Genomic DNA, 17,221 nt, shown 5'->3' with positions numbered 1-17,221 from the left:
GCCTAAACTGTCGTAGGCAGAACATCATAACAGTCTTGAATCACGAATGACTCCAGTGATTAAACTACTATCCACTATGTAATTCATCTCCCTGCCACATGAATCAAATAGACAATACTTACACCAAACTAGTCCTTACCTGAAAATTAGTGTTACCTGAAACAATAAATTTGTTTTGTTGTTTATTCCAATACCAATATTCCTAAATATACGTACAGTACATATCAGTATTGAATAGCATGTGTTTAATCATCAGTACAATTGTCTATTACTTTGTTTACTGTATAACTTATATTAAAGCCACTGTATATATAGGTATATTTTAGCTAAAAAACAAAAACAGACTGAAATAAACGTATTTATTCCACTGAAAAACATGCGTCTTTACTGTGAGCAGGCATGGTCATTTCTAAGGAAATGTTCCTTTGACTATAATATTCCACATAAAACTTATTTATCCTGATGAGGAATGTTGGCGCCCCACCTCAAGAAAGTTACACATACAATTTGAAAAATGTCAAAATTCTATTTAGGCTGTAATAATTTGCTTTAAATTGTGCATATGCAAAACACTCTTTAAAGCAAATGGAATTGCAATGCAGTAAAACTTTTAATTTAACCAAACCTGAAGACAGATACACAGTTGCTTAGTAACCAACAGTTTTATGCTTATGATATTCAAGGGCTCAACACGTTACATCCTATTTTATTGTCCCCAGGCATCGTTAAAATAGACTGTGGAACTGTGAAGCATCACAAAAGTCCTATTTTAATAACAGGAAGAGCTTGTGATTGTGTCCTTACCGTGTAGCAGTTAAAGTGTGTCCTATCCGCTCCTCCCCACACCAGTGAAAGGGTAAAACATCTAGGGCTGCTTCAGGTTGTGGCAAAAGATGAGCCGGTAGTTCCTCATTGACGGTCCGCTAATCCTCTAGCAGGATTCTTTTTAGCTGCAAACACAAAACAAAAAAGTCAGTTAAGAAGAGGTTGCTGCAAGTCAAGTTCATAGTATTTTTGTGTTGTAGCATAAAGTCTGTTTAAAAAAATGTGTCTAACAAGTTATAAAGTTGTATTTTCAATCCAAAGTTGAAAAAGCCAGGCACTCAAAAAGTACAAAATAATTAAAAGCTTTTATAACCACATAGCAGATACGGTTAAAATTACACCAGCGTGTTTCAGCCCTTCGACAATAGTATAAAATGACCTGGCAAGTCCTTTGATCATCCATTCGTGGGCGTGTTCCTTTACCTAGTTTTAACAAGGTCCATGCTCAAGGTCGTTCAACACAATGAGATTTAAGTTTTGGTATATGTGCAAAGACTGACTTAATTACAAAACATTTTCAACTAGTGATCATTCAACACTAAAATTTCAACCTTGATTTTGGTACTAAAAATTCGACTTGATACTCAGTTCAGATTCTGATACCACGATGATAATAATAATAATAATAATAATAATAAAACACTTTCTTTAGACAACAGAATGTGATTTTTAACATTAAGTAATTGTGTTTTTTTTTTTTTTTTATATTACCATGTGGTCTTATACCTGTGTAATCCCTCAGTCTCTTAGTGGTCCATGGGTGTTTTCTTTTGATACAATGTGACTTTTTAATATAGATTTCTGCTCAAATGTGTATCTAATTTTGATATGAATTAGTATCTTAGTTATTTTCAATACTTTTCACAACCCTATTTATTTATCTAAGTTTAACAAGCTCCGAGCAAGACTGATTCAAGTTTTGGTATGTGCAAAGACTGACTTAATTCCAAAACCAAGAGTTTCAACTCTTTAATAAAAACAAAAAACAAAAAACAAAAAAATCAGCCAGATAAAATTAGAATTGCTGCATTGCATATCAGTGGTTCAGTTTACTCTTTATTTCCGGCGCTTGATTCTTGGCAGACTAGCAGACTGCCGACACAATGACACAACAGATTGGGGTACTTAGTTTTCCCAGAGTGCTTTGCTTTGTGTAAAAAAACGACCCTAAAAAGGCCTCCGCAGAAAGGATCCCGTCTGTAATGGAAATGCCTGCAAAGAACTTCTAGGTGGTTTACCCAGCGAGTTCTAATCCCTACTGTCATGGTGGGCAGCTTTGTGTTCAACAATGAAGGTGCACTGTTCACATGGAAACGGAGAAAGCTGAGAGATGTTTTGTGGATAGAAAAGAAGGAAGAAGAGGAGATGGCTGCTTTAGGGGGAGCAGGATCTGTGACAGTTTGATTCTACATGATCTCAGGTAGTATAGAGCTTATTTTTAAACATCTGAAAAGAGCTACGTAACAATGAAAATAGGAAAAAATGCATGCTTTATATTTCCAAATAGCAAAACGCAAAAAACTGCAATTTTTGAAGTGCCATCATTTCTGACAAATAACGAAATATCCTGACATTCTGCATAAAAACTTCTAACCCTGTAGTTTAGCTGTGTACTGAAATTGAAACATGCTCTGAAACATGATTATTTTATTAGTTAGGCTGTAAAGATAATCAATAAATCAATTAGTCGTACGATAACTTTTAACGAGCTCAATAACTTTTCCAGCCGCGATAAATTCTATTTGCATGCTTGTTTGTATTTCCTTGTTCTCTCTCGCTCTAAAAGAGACCGAATGTTAGAAGGCTTCTATCGCTCTCTGACTCCTCTCTTTTAACAAGCGTAATGACACTTGAAGCATCGTGAGCTGTGTCTATCATCACAGTGGATGCACGCGCAGCCTGAGTGCAGAAAGCGCCGCTGTCTGTGTGGCTAACATGAAGGTGCAACACGAGCAGGTGCTGCTGTCAGTGACAAAACACAGTGACAGTTCATTGGCGTGTGCCAAAACAAGTCACAATGCCGAATCAACACTGGTGAGTGGGACACGTCTCAATGGCCACATGCGTCAAATGTAGTGAGACACAACTAGCCTAGCCCCCGCGAAACACCGAAATCCACTGAAATCCCACAAGACACCGGCACGATACCGGACAGGACAGAGACTCTCTCATAGAGAAACAGGATCCTGTGTTGCGGGTTAATACAAACATTTCAACACCAAAATGACGAGGTTCACAGCAGCAGTCATTGACAGAGGGGCCACAATATTCCAATGTGAGTCAGTGACTAAAATAACTTTTAAAAGGGAGTTTTGTTACAGTCAGAGACTTAATAATCCATTTTATTTATTGCTTTGGTTGTGTTTGGTTCAAGAATGGTTTATTCAAGTGCATTTTTGTTAACAAATCCTTGCTGTGAGCCAGACTACATTAGGCTAGTCCTATGTTAACAAGTCTGTTTTATTTAGGCCTATTGTTTTTGGTTGTCTTACAGTTCCTGTGTTAAATGTTCTTTAGAAAGTAAGGTTTATTGATCTTTGAAAGAGTGCATTTGCATTTTTATTCCATGGTCATTATATTAGTTGAAATTGGTCTCAAAATGTCAATATTATCATTTATCGTTATAAATTCTTGGTTAATTAATCGTTCACCAAAATCTATTATCGTTACAGGCCTAGTATTAGTTTGTCAGTTTACTTTTCAGTGTTTTTGTCAATTCTTTTGAACACATTTAGAAAGCAAACTTTGAACAGAATCCAATTATTGAAACATAAATTGCAAATCTGATCATAATTTCAAAACTTTTCAGAAAAATGTGAATCAGATAGTTTTCCCAAATCATTCAGCTCTACTTCCAAATAAAAGGTGGCATTTAAATATTTTTGTCTAAATACAGTATTTAGTATCAAAGAATAGTTATAATGTACGACACCTGTGGCATCATAATGTTATAATTTGTTATAATTTTAAATTGCAATATTCTTCAAAAACAAGAAAACTGAGGTGCCCGATGGGAGTAAATGTCATCTTAACAAGGAGCTGGCAACTCCGATGGATAGCTGACAATCATGCTTGCGAGTGAGGATTTTTTTTTAAATTTATACCAATATGTGCAGAGCAGTGGGTGTGTTGACCTACATGGGGTCTTGAAAATAAACGATTAAAGATGCATGCATCACTCCAAATACAACTTTGAGGGCTACAAATGAGAAGAGTTGAAAGCTCTGAAGCATCGATTTACTCTGTACTTTTTCTGTATTTCTGTATCTTTGAAGCAAAACTTTAAACGTGAAATTCTGATAATTACATGTTGCTCAAATTTGACTTTTAAGCTCATATATGCGAGACGATACTTTTGAGAATAAAAACTTATCTGCCAAATACCCTGAGTCCTGTTCCAACAGAGCATGATAAAATATTCACAATAGATCATGAATTATACAGTTGCTTTGATCTGACTTGCATCATGTTACTCCCCCTCAGATATTTAAAGACCCAGCCTCGCTGTCCAACCTCAGATTATGCCTAAATGTTCAGAGAAAGTGTGTGCAAAAAATGAGGAACATCTTAAAATAGTACAACATTCATTTTCGCACACTCTGGCAATCAAACTGCAATCTAACTAATGCGCATAACAATTATACATTATATTCTGAAATGTTCTGAAATCCAGAGGTAATTAGTTACATTTACTTGTAGGGATGTAACAATAACTGAAATATCATGATATCGTATCATCAAAGTTCTTACACTAATATCGTGGACCATCACAATGTATCGAATTACAAGTCTCTTTGCTTAAATTAAGAGTTATGGTGCAGCAAAAGCTAAAAAAAAGACAGAGGAAACTACATAGCCCATGATCCTTTGCTCCAGTAGACTACAAGAAGAAATAACAGTTCTAAGCACTCTGAAGTCTTAGTTCTTTAGGTGAAGTCTTGTCAAGGCATTTTAAGAGTAAAAAGTCGTATATTCACAGTTTTGTTAGTCTCCACAAAATATCTCACTAAATATTGTACCGTGAGATCTATATCGTGGAAAATATTGTACCGAGAGATTTGGATATTGTTGCATCCCTAATCGTGAGCCTCCCCACCATATCGTGAGCTTTCCCTCGATATCGCAATAAATATCGTACCGTGATGTTCATACTGTGACAATATCGTATCGTGAGACTTACTGTTACACCATTTACTTGAGTAATATTTTAAAGAAATTGTACTTTTTTTTTTTCAAAGTACTTTTCTAGTGGCACACTCGAATCCCTACTCAAGTAATATTTTTATTGTGTAAAAGTGCCAAAAGCTTTATGTTGGCAATATTAAATAATTTGAACATTTGTGATTCCTGCATCACTACTTTAGATATATTGTTTTGTTTTTTTTGGCAGGGGTTCATTTTTGTACCCATGATTTTGTGCATTGTTTAATGTTTTGTTCTTCAAATTACATTAACTCAACATAATTTCCTGCACCATTACTTTGTACTTTTTTTTAGCTGTTAACACAAAATAAGCAGACCCTCTTATTAGCTGCAAGAATGTGTAAACTGTGGTCTATTTGTCGTTCTGTCACCGCCTTTTGTCTTTAAATATACACTGTTCAGAAGTTCAGGCAAAATCTTCAAACAAAACATACTGAACTTGTTGAACTCTGAACTTTGGCCCAATTCTTCTCCAGAGCCGGCCCATTGAGAGACCGAATACCGGCTATGTGTGTAATGTGTTTGTGTGGTGGTTTACGCGCCCAGAACTAGTTTCAGACATTTTAGCCATGACCCAGGGCACATCGGCGTAGTGTTGGGTGGGTGCATAGCTTCCATGCACTTGTGTCTGGTATGAAAATAACCAGTCACACCCACTGAAGTCAAGAGGCTTTTGCACTTTACTGTGTTAAAGTGTGGGAGGGGATAACTAATGTATTGTATAAGCGGCACTTGAGGTCAAAATTAGTCAGCTCTGTGTTGTCTGCATGCAGTTATAAAGCGTTTTATTGTCTGAGAATCAGGAAGTGTGCGATTAGCATGCCAGTTGCTGTTAGGATTACAGTGACAGCAAAAGTCTGAAAGGTGAGAGGGGAATAAATTTGGCCAACTGTAAACAAAAAGAAATACTTATACTTTTCACATTTTAAAAGTAAAAATCAGGCACAGCGTCTTTAAAAGCTACTGAATGAATAGGATGTTGATGTTTTTTAATACCTTAAAATAATAATAATAATAATAATAAAGTACCAAATATTTGTCAGACCATTGCAACTGTACTTTTCATTTCATTGCTAGTGATGTAACGATATCCAAATCTCACGATATTTTCACTCTATACTTCTCATGATAAGGTATTTATTGCGATTTTGTGAATATGATCTTAAAATGCCTTGGCAAGACTTAATTCAAAGAACTAAGATTTAAAAGTGCGTAGAACTGCTATTTCTTCATGTAGTTTGCACCAAAATGGAGCAAAGGATCATGGTCGATGTAGTTCCCTCTGTTTTTTTTTAGCTATTGCTGCACCATACCAGTCAATTTAAGCAAAGAAACTTGTGAGTCGATATATTGTGATGGACCACGATATTATTGGGAGACTTTTGACGATACAATATCACAATATTTTGGTTATTGTTACACCCTTACTCACTGTGTATTCTGTAGTGTTCTGAGCAGCAAATTTTAGCTTAGGGTTTGCTAATGTCACTATAATGTTAATGTAACAAAAATGTATAGGTTTCACTAATATGTTTTGCAACCAGCCTAGAAACAGGCAAAAACATCCTGGGGTTTAAAAATGGCCGATGCAATGGAGTAGCAGTTAGGCTGGATCCCACAGCCCTATGGGAGTGAAGATAAATGAAAATAAACAAAACCCGATAAAAAAGGAAACGCAGGAAGGATTAAAAGAGCCACAGGCAGCCGGAGAAGGCACGCGCAAGGTAAAAATACAGACAGAATGGAGAGATGAAAAATGTTGTGAAGCCAGACTTTACCCTTGAAACACAGCGCTGTGGCCTAGTTTGCAGCTCCTGCCAGGCCCGTGCTGTCAGACTCAAATTAATAAGCTCCTCTTTAGGGAACGGCCTTGTTATCTCTGCACTGAGGCAGCTCCCGCAAGTTATTTCGTTGATACAAAGAATCGAAAATATACTAAATTTTAAAAAAAAAAAATGGGAAACATACAAAGCTACAGTCCTGTTACTAAGAAGAGAAGTTTGAATAGCCTTGACCTGAACATAATTTACCAAATTTCCTGTATGCTATTTGAGCAACCTATAAAGAACGTGACATCTAGAGATCTAGAGCTACAGTTATGGTTGATGGGGCAACCATTGCCTGAATCAACAATATACACTCTAAAACTTAAGAAGATATGCATCTGGTTACTGTTGGATCTCTACAAGTTCAGATTAATGTGATTGACAGGAGGATTAGCTAATCAGGGACACACAACGTCTGTCCATATCAAAACAAATACAGCTGCTTACGAGCAAATAATATCACAGGAAACTGAAAAACATTGGGGATTTCTGCAGAATCAATGCAAAATTGTATTTCTGTGCTATACAAGGGCACTCACCGCCAGCTCAGTCCTTGTTATCCTGGCCTACGTTGTCAGAGGTACAACAGAAGCACAGCTAGACTGAGATCAGACATGCCTCCAGGTCTCGTACTGACAGTAAATAAACTTATTCAGTGTTCAAAATCCAGCGACATGCCTCTTCTTCCAGCTCCTTGACTACTTCAACTTATTCTACAACACACACTCACTCACTCGTTCATCACAGAAAGAAACTAATCTGATTGGACAGTTGTGTTTGAGCCCGGTTCAAAGCCTGACAGAGGGTGTGGTGCCCAGACTGAAAAATACAAAAAAAATACAGAGATCCCATTTTATCTGGAGTACCGTATTTTCCGCCCTATAGGGCGCACTAAAAAAAACTTTAATTTCATCAAAAAACGACTGCGTGCCTTATAATCCAGAGCGCCTTAAATATAAATTTATTTGGGTGTCTTTGTACGACTACAAACTACAAAGCCGCACCACTTAGTAGTCAGGAGAATCACGGAGTAATACATACTATGATTCCTTTTAATATCAAAATGCACATGTCAAGAGACACGCTTACAATGTCGACTTTAAACTCAAGGATATTATAAAGTTAAACTGCGAGCTGCGTGGGAGCACACATTCACCAAGACAGGGAGACCGCGCCGAGCGACTTACGCCACGATCTGCCAATGGATCGTGAATGCCTGGGCTAAGGATAAGTATCAACTGTGGTCCGAGCTTTCACCAAGACCAGAATCATCACTGAACTGCCAGGTAAAAGTAATGACACTGACTCGGATAATGACGAGAGAGATGCGGGCGTGCTGGATGCTGTAATCGCCCAACTATTTGAACAATTATGAGTTATTGTGAATACGCTAACAATTTAGCGTCTCAGTTTTTTTTTTTACACGTTACAATTGAACAAAGTTGAGAGTTATTGTGAACCCGTTAAATAAAGTTTGACTGATTTATCTAACTGTCTAACTAAAAAGTTCGAAAATAGACCATTCAATGACAGTGTGCCTCATAATCCAAAGCGCCCGATAGTGCGGAAAATACGGTACATGGAAAAAGCCAACCAAGACATGCAAGCTAACGCCCACATGCCAGTACATTTCTTAGTAATGTTAGAGAATACGTGGGTACTGGTGTGCCGTAAGATTAGACTTGGGTTTTGGTCCAAAGATTTTTATAGCACTTGAGAACTTGATGCATGTATGTTATGGAGTGCTTTTTGATCAGTGCCTGCTTCTTACACCCCAGAAACGACAGTGCGGCTATAGATTTTGCAATGATTCCGAAAAATCATCACTGAATTCTCCAAATCCGCCCAAACACTAACCCGTGAGTGTTTTGGTACAGTAGGAGGGAGGAGTGTTTGAGGTGAACTGGTAAAATCCATTCTTTGTCTGCCTTCAGATCAGTGACACTGAACGCCTACAGTCAAATACAAGAGCAGTTCTCTGTAAAGCAAAGTAGGAGGTAGAAGCATGAGACACTTAGGTCAACACAATTTGCATAGTTTGGCCTTCTTTGCTTCTGTACCAAACTAACATCAAGTATGGTCAATGAATTAATAGTCTTATCAATATTCTAACTGTTAACATTTAGGAAAATACAAAAAAAACTGTGTACCTAAAAACATTTTTTAAAAAAAGACTACAAAATTTCTATCATATTCTAAAACAAGGATAAGTAAGTGATATTTCTGAACTGGTTAATATCACATTAGCACATTTCTGATGCCATAACATTTTATAGCATAACATTTTAGAATAAATACTCACTGGGATAATTTACAATTTACCTTTTTGTCAATATTGCCCACCCCTAACCATATATAATTATTAAGATTCTCAATTCAATAGTAACAATAACTGAAATATCGTGATATCGTATAGTCAAGAGTTCTCACAATAATATCGTGGACCATCACAATATATCGAAATGCAAGTCTCTTTGCTTAAATTAAAAGTTGTGGTGCAGCAAAAAAGACAAGACAAGACGAAACTACATAGACCATGATCCTTTGTTCCATTTCAGTGTAGACTACAAGAAGAAATAACAGTTCTATGCACATTTAAGTCTTATTTAAAGGCATTTTGAGAGGAAAAAGTCACATATTCACAGTTTTGTTCGCAGCCTCCACAAAATATCTCAATAAAAATCATATCGTGAGGTGTATATCGTGAAAATATCGTACCGAGAGATTTGGATATTGTTACATCCCTTATTGTGAGCCTCTCGACCATATTGTGAGCTTTCTCCACAATATCGCAATAAATATCGTACCGTGAGGTTCATACCATGATGATATCATATCGTGGATATCTTTACAGTCCTACAATTCAAGATGCACATTTTTGTCATTTTCATGCATGAGCCTACATAAAAATGAGATACTGTTTCGCAGAACCCATTGAAAACCATCATAAAAGATCAATAGTCATAAATATAAAGCTGCGAATAATGATTCTTTAGTAGTCAACTGGTTTTGTTCAAGTCAAGTGATTTCTATTTTTAATCAAATAAGGGTCAAAACATGGTGTCTGAAATCAAGAAGAGGAAATTTACGAATGAGTGAAAGTGCCCTATTTCACACAGGTCCCTTCATACATCCCCACAAATGCATACACTTTTCAACACCAGCCATTTTGCCTTCTTCATAATAGTTTTTGCCTGGCTGCTCGTAATCCCATGTTCTACTTCTCCAAAAACCTTTATCAAATTTACCCTGAAAAACAGACGTGTTAAAGTGCCAGAGTTAAGCATTTCCTTGGGGGTTGTAGTCTGCTCTGAGACGATGACATGAGCCTCATTGACTTAGTATTGATCTGTACCACCTCTTTGTCTTTTGTGTGGTCTGAGACTGATGGAAATTTCCAGATTCAAGTGATTCGACCAGTAATAGTCTTAACTCGAGGGCTGAAAAGCAGAGGACAAACATATTACATAACGTATCCTTTCATTTCATACACTGCATCTCTGTTCAAACAGATCTGAGAATGGCCTTGGTGGCATTGAATGACGCTGCGTTTTTTCTTCTTTATAATGAAAAGTCTTATGAAATACCTGTTCCGCAGTTATATTTTTACTGTAAGAACGAATAAAACATCAGCATCATCTGGACCCTTCTTGAAGACAAACAAAAAATAAAAAAATGTAATAGGTTATTAATTAGAAATGGGCCAATATAGGTTTTTGAGCAGATACCGATATCCGATATTTGCCAGCACAAAAGCTTTTAAAATCCATAGCAAGCTCACAAATGTATCTTAAGTCGCAGTAAAGATCATGAATTAACTTTTCACTTTTGTAAAATAATAACAAAATATGTTTATTTGGGATATGCAATAATTTATATATCGTTCATGACAATCGAAAATAACCAATATATATCACATCGCCCATCCCAATTACAAATACATTCAATTCAATATAATGGTTTATAATATTGGGCGATTCAATTTCTGCAAATGTAAAATGTGGACTGTAAAAAGTGCAGACTACACAGCCTTGTTTGGCAGAAATGTATAGTAATCTTTTCGTTGGATTCTTTTCATTTTTTTTTTTATGACTACAGATAACACACTCAAATCACTCTACATTCTCTTCAAAACAACCGTCTTGATACTATGAAGTAGAGAATTACCACAGCTGAAAAGAAGGAAGTAACAGTTAGAGGTGCAAGCAAAGCCAAACAATGACAAGGAGGTGTCAGTAACAAGATAATTCAGTCAACACTGCGCCTTCCCTTACTGCAACAAATAGTGAGGTTGGTAAGATGGTAAGTTAAAGCACATTTCCCATTTATTTTCCCATAGATAGATAAAATATTAAGAGTTTAAAACACAAGACAGAGGCTAACCCGCTACACAGAAACTAATATCCACAGCATGGTTTTCATTGATATTTAAAACTTAAATTTGGCAAAATGTTTTATTGACATTTTTCTAAAGTTTGATAGAATTTTAGATCTTGTAGTCATTTGTTACCAGCCGATCAAACCTGAGCAGGCTTTAAAAAAAACAATTTTTTTTCTAGTTTATGGGAAAAATGAAAGGGAAATTTTCTTCTAAAACCAAGCAGTGGGCGGTCTCTGTTGAGATCCATACAGATGAACTCATTTCAGAACACTTCCTTGTTCAAGTGAACAAAAAGGAATAGTCAGGGACACACATTCTGAGTCATGTGATAATCTCTCATCATGACTTAGCACATTGGCCTCATGTAATAAAACGATTCAGCATTCAAAATACTTTAGTTCAACTTTAGTTCAATTCCACTAGACAGATTCAAAAAAGTAGGGTTGTACCTAAATCAAATTGTAAATCAATTGTAATTATAAATCTATATATTTTAAATCAATACTAATTGACTGATCTTGCTATTGTGCTTTTGATTAATTAATAAGTTAGTTAGACTGTAAAGGCCTCGATTAATCGCGACTGACTGATTACTGAAATAGTCGTCAACTATTTTAGTAATCGAATAATTGTTAATTGGTTTATATGCTAATATGCCTTATCTCATAATTACAGGCCTTTTGCAATTTATACAACTAACTATTAATAAATAATAGTTGCAGCTGTATATAAAAACATGTGTCCTTTCTGAGAACAGGCTTGCATCTCCACAAACCTGGCTCTTATTTGATCTGGAGGAGGGTGTCCTCCTGCTTGTTTCCATGGAAATGTTCCCTTTTATTCCCTGACAGATGTTGAGGAAAAACCTACCGTTAACTTGTGCACGTATTCTTGGAAAAACAAAGTGTTTGAGTTTGTTGTGTGGAGCCTGCTGTTATTACCACCATCTTTGTTTACTCAGCCTGAGCCTAGCGCTGTGGGACACTGCCTTCAGCGCATTAACCGCTAATGTACACCACAGGACAATGCCTCTTGGTTTTCACAGCTTCTTGTCACTTACTCAAATCTGTGCAGCTCCCTGCACCGCGGTTATAAATGCCACTGTAATCTGTGACACGACTCGGGGCTGTGGCAGTAGATAAAGTGTGTGCGAGCCAATTACATAAGGTTGTAAACTTTAAACGTGAGGTGGATTTGTAGCCTTAAACAGATTTGGGCTGGTTTATTTGGCTCTTGTCCATCAGTGGTGACCTGCAGAGTCTAATCCCACACTGTAGGCAGCTGGAACCGGGGTTATTTTACAGACAGAGCCTATCTCACACCACAGGAGGCCGGGCTGTTGAACATAGTGAGATGTGCATACGTGAGAGCAGCCACATCAAAGGGCTACAGGTTCACATTCATAAAGAGTACACTGCTATGAAGAGAGCATGAGTATATTCAAAGTAAGGCTAAATGATTTGGGAAAAATATCTAACTGCGATTTTTCTGAAAATGACTGGAATTAGAGTAGCGATTTATGTTTTAATAATAGGGTACAAAGTTCACATTTTAAACGTGTCGACAAAATAATTGCAAGAAAGACTGAAATATGAATGGGCAAAGTAATACAATAATCATATTTCAGAACATGTTTGTACAGAAATAAAGTTTTTATGCAGAATGAGACAAGATATTTTGTTATTTGTGGAGGAAATTATGGTATTTCAGAAAATTGTAGCCTTTGCGATTTGCCAATTGTGTCCTTTAAAAATGTGATTTTGAATCGGTTGCAAATAATCTTGCAGCCCTAGTTGTAAGTAGCAACCTGAAAAGATAAATTCATGATTACAAATAATAGACTAGATATACAGCGCTCTTTCTGATGATTGTCAGAATTGATCGTTTTAAGATTACCGGCAATCTATAGGGAGACAACAGTACTGAATGCCTAAAACGTATTGCCATGGTTATTATTTTCTCTTTGATATTTTAATTGGATAATACCTTACATTTATATTGCACTCGATATGCTTAAGAAGCTTCTTGAGGAACTGTATTGTTATTATTCATTCACTCCACAGTCCACACTCAATAATGGTAAGCTTCTTAGTCACAGTTGCCCAGGAGAAGACTGCTAGAAGCAAAGATGCCACTGTATGCCTATGGCAGCTGTGACCACCACCAATCACTCACACACCTTGGTGGGAAAACGCACACTGAGCCACTACCAATATTATTATAAGGGAAAAAAAAAAAAAAAACTGCAACACGGAAGTTCCCAAAAATGTTTTAGAACTTATCTGTGTTTAAATTCTAAGAACTGACACCGGCAACTATCACCCTCAACATCAGACTTAACTCATATCAGGAATCTCACCCAGCAGCTTTCCAAGTAGGAAGCTGTTAATGTTTAATAAATAACATTACTAGATCTTAATGGAATTTACCTACTGGCGGTGAGCAGGTCACTGAATGACCCGCTTATTAAAGCTGGATGAAGGCTTACTCTGTTTACGATTGAATATAAAGGATCAAACATTAACATCACTACAGACTACAGTAGATAACAATTTCAGAATTTCATTTAGAACAACAAGCAAAAAAGAGAATTCATAACAATACTATTCTAAGAACTACTTCCATTATACATTATTGGTTTCTAGAAAATAAATGATCAAAAGTCCAAAACAGTAACAATAGCACAACCCACGACTCAATATCTCAAGTTCAAATACAGGGGCAGGGATTGACTCTGAGGCAAGCTTTAGCAACATCAGCACCAGACAGAACGACCTTTACTCACAGTCTATACCATTTCTATTACACAGTAACCAGAGACTTACAAAAAGCCACTGACATTTTGCACACACGGCACAGATAACTTTTTTTAAAGAGTTTCAGCATGTTTGGATAGTATTATTTAGCTAACAGAGAAGCCATTGTAGATCACTTTTAAAGAATAGTTATTTGTAGAAACTATCATGTTGTCAGTCACTTCCTGGAACTCAAGTTTTTTTATGTGTACAAATGTGACAGAAGGAACTGTGAAAGAAATTCCAGCGTAGTCATAGTACAATTATCACTAAATAGTTTATTTTTAGATTCTTCTGTTCCTGTTTTAATGTCATTTACAAACTGCAAGCATTTTGAACTTGTATTAAACTAGTAAACTACTGCTATTCCGAATACAAAGTGGTTTTCCTTATAGTGAATAACAAGCTTTGCTAGCAAGTAGTATGCAACAATTTATGGGCTAGTCGAGATGTATTTTATACTTACTTAGTTATAATTCATCATAATCGTGATTTCATCACTGTAATTGTTAACTGGACTATACAGACTGTAAAATGCATGCCAAAAGCCGTTTTATAACAAGGGATAGTGATGTTATTGAACCAAATGTCAAAAAATACATGTACATACATATAAACACTATGTAAAATTCTAATCTCTATAGTTTTTTATTATTAAAATAGACTACTTTCACATTTTCAATATTTAGAAGCCCTCAATCATCATATTTTTGAACCATTATTTTGTAAAAAAAAAAAAAAAACTAAACTAAAAAATCTCAGCATACATCAAAAATAATCACAAACTAGTTGGCCACTAAAAATATTGTTAGTTGTAGTGACGGTTGTGCAAAAAATATTGAAATATCAGTATAACCTATTGTTTAATGTGATGATACAGTACTGATATCGTGGGCTGCTCTATCGATATATTGCCAAGAGTATTTTTGGGTATATATATTACTAAATTAATTTGTTGCAGTGCTACAGTTTTGTTGTGTGTTTAGTGGAAGGAAACTCGTTTATGCAGCACATTTGACATATTCACCGTTTTGATGATTAAAATGGGTGGGTTTCATATTAACTTTGCCCAAGAATTGGTTTAACAAAGATCTTTAGTATCACAGCCATGGTTTAGCTATTATTTTTTATTGAACTGTATCGAATTGACTTGAAACATGTCATATCGAATCGAAAGTGCACTGTATCAAGATATGTATCGTACCGGCAACTTCTTAATGATACCCAGCTCTGGTTACAGCGTTACTATACTTATCAAATCCATTTCTACCATCATCCAAGGCATACAATTTTCATGTATAATGCTCAATGCCCACTATAGCGTATTCGACCTAATTCGGGCTAAAGCACAGAAACCATTATGTAATCCACAAAGCCTCATCCCACACCCCTTTTAAAACAACTGTCAAAAGTCTGCTTCATGACAAACACACCTCCAATTACAACATCTTATCACGAACTATTATCCCACTAAACAATGCACATTTTAAGAAGGATCGCCAAAGCACCAGAACATTCCGGGACATCCTGACGAAAGAAAAAACCAGGAAGCGTGCATCTTTACGTGCAAATAATGTTTCTTCCAACATCCGCCAGAAAGCGAGAGAAAGAAACTACCGGGCTCTGGCAACAATGGACAGACTGTTCCTAAAAGTATGCACGTCCCATTTTGCGTAGTACTCGCAAAACGTCAACGCCAGGTGATTCTCGAGTGCCCTATATTTAACGAGAATAATTGTTTATGACGCGAACAACGACACCGAGGCTGTTTAACCTGTGTATACGTAAAAATAAATAAATAAAAATAAATAAATAAAAATACTACTAGTTTAAAGTAACGCTTTGCTTTTTTTAACCGTAGAAGAAGAGGCTTGTAGCGACGTTCAATCCATCTGACACTGTTGATAGCCATTAGCCGCCATTAGCATCTATAAAATGAAATTATGTCCTCACGAATTAACGCAATGTTTAGATTTAACGCTAACCAGCTGTTCGAGTTGTAAAATAATCCAACTTAATTAAGAAACGTGTCCAAAGCTAAACAGGTGAGGATAAAGAGGTTAAAATGTAAGCGCTTCCGCGGCTAATATTGGGGAAGTGCAAGTAGTGAGTTAGCAACGCAGGCTAATCGTCACAGCGGCTTACCAGGTCAAAACAAGCCGCGACGTACAGCGAGATGCATCAATTTCGTCTCTTGTTTTTTTTTTTTTCAGGAGCCGACGTCCGGATCGCAGCCAACGTCGACGGGGATTTACAGCCTGGACGCGTGGACTTGTGTCGCTAACATGTCAGAGAAGTGGAGGTGCGGAGAAAGGCGCTCGGGTCGGTGTTTGTTAGCCGTTCTCTGGTGCGTCCGTCTCGGCTCGCAGCTCGTAGGCAGGTCGCTGCTTGAGTGAAACGAGGAGCTGGTGCCGGAGGAGGAGGAAGAGGAGGAGGAGGAGGAGGGACCGAGCTGCCAAATACTGAGCCCGCCCCCCGACAGCAGAGGGCCGCTTCTGCCGAATAGTGACCCGCCCCGCTGTAGCTAGGCAGAAACGGCAACTTTGCATCGGATATTGACCCTGGCCGCGAAAACAAGGCCTCATTCTTGCTTATCACGTTTTCTCAAAGTATTCTCCTAAATCAAGGGTGTCAAAGTCATTTTGATTCGGCGGCCGTATCCAACCGACTTTGATCCCCAAGGGGCCGGATCAGAAAACTCATGTTAGATAAACCCCAAAAATAACAATAAGTTCAAATATTTGTGCATAGAAACACAAATCTATTACAGAAATCTTTTTTAATTGAAGAATTATTATTATTATTTTTTTTTTACAAAATATTATAATATTTTGAACAACCTGAAACTTTAAGAAAAATGTAATTTCAACACAATGTTTTAACATGAACTTGTATGTAAGAGCGTTTGGAAAGAGACAAATCTTCAATTGTGCTGCTCTGGTGGGAGGGGCCACGTACAGAGACGCTGGAGACACTGCTGTGATAAACACCACAGAAAATTAACAATATTTTAATAGAAAATATAATTAAAATATTTTAGTTGAAAATCAGCCGAGGGCCAGATTAAAGGTCTTGGAGGGCCGGATCTGGCCCCCGGGCCTTATGTTTGACACCTGTGTCCTAAATATATAACTTTATTTACAGACTCAGAGTCCAGACCATACACAGAAAGACACACTAGCACACACACA

At 36.8% G+C, this 17,221-nt stretch overlaps 1 protein-coding gene across 3 annotated transcripts in view; it reads right to left on the bottom strand.

Annotated features, from left to right (window-relative positions):
* The window catches only part of fam13b (family with sequence similarity 13 member B), an 83,573-nt gene extending 67,128 nt beyond the window's left edge, over positions 1-16,445 (bottom strand). For all 3 annotated transcript variants that reach the window (XM_055159209.1, XM_055159210.1, XM_055159211.1), the window contains exons 1-2: positions 16,176-16,445; positions 805-950 (exon numbers count right to left, since the gene is read on the bottom strand). The gene's annotated coding sequence lies outside the window, so the exon portion shown is untranslated. The remainder of the gene's footprint in view (positions 1-804; positions 951-16,175) is intronic.
* Between the last annotated feature and the right edge of the window lie 776 nt (positions 16,446-17,221).

This window comes from Boleophthalmus pectinirostris, unplaced genomic scaffold, assembly GCF_026225935.1.
Source record: "Boleophthalmus pectinirostris isolate CB_2022bp ecotype Guang Dong unplaced genomic scaffold, ASM2622593v1 HiC_scaffold_23, whole genome shotgun sequence".
NCBI classification, from domain to species: domain Eukaryota; kingdom Metazoa; phylum Chordata; class Actinopteri; order Gobiiformes; family Gobiidae; genus Boleophthalmus; species Boleophthalmus pectinirostris.
The sequence above is the reverse complement of the archived record's forward strand: the minus strand, read 5'-3'. Positions and strand labels throughout refer to the sequence as shown.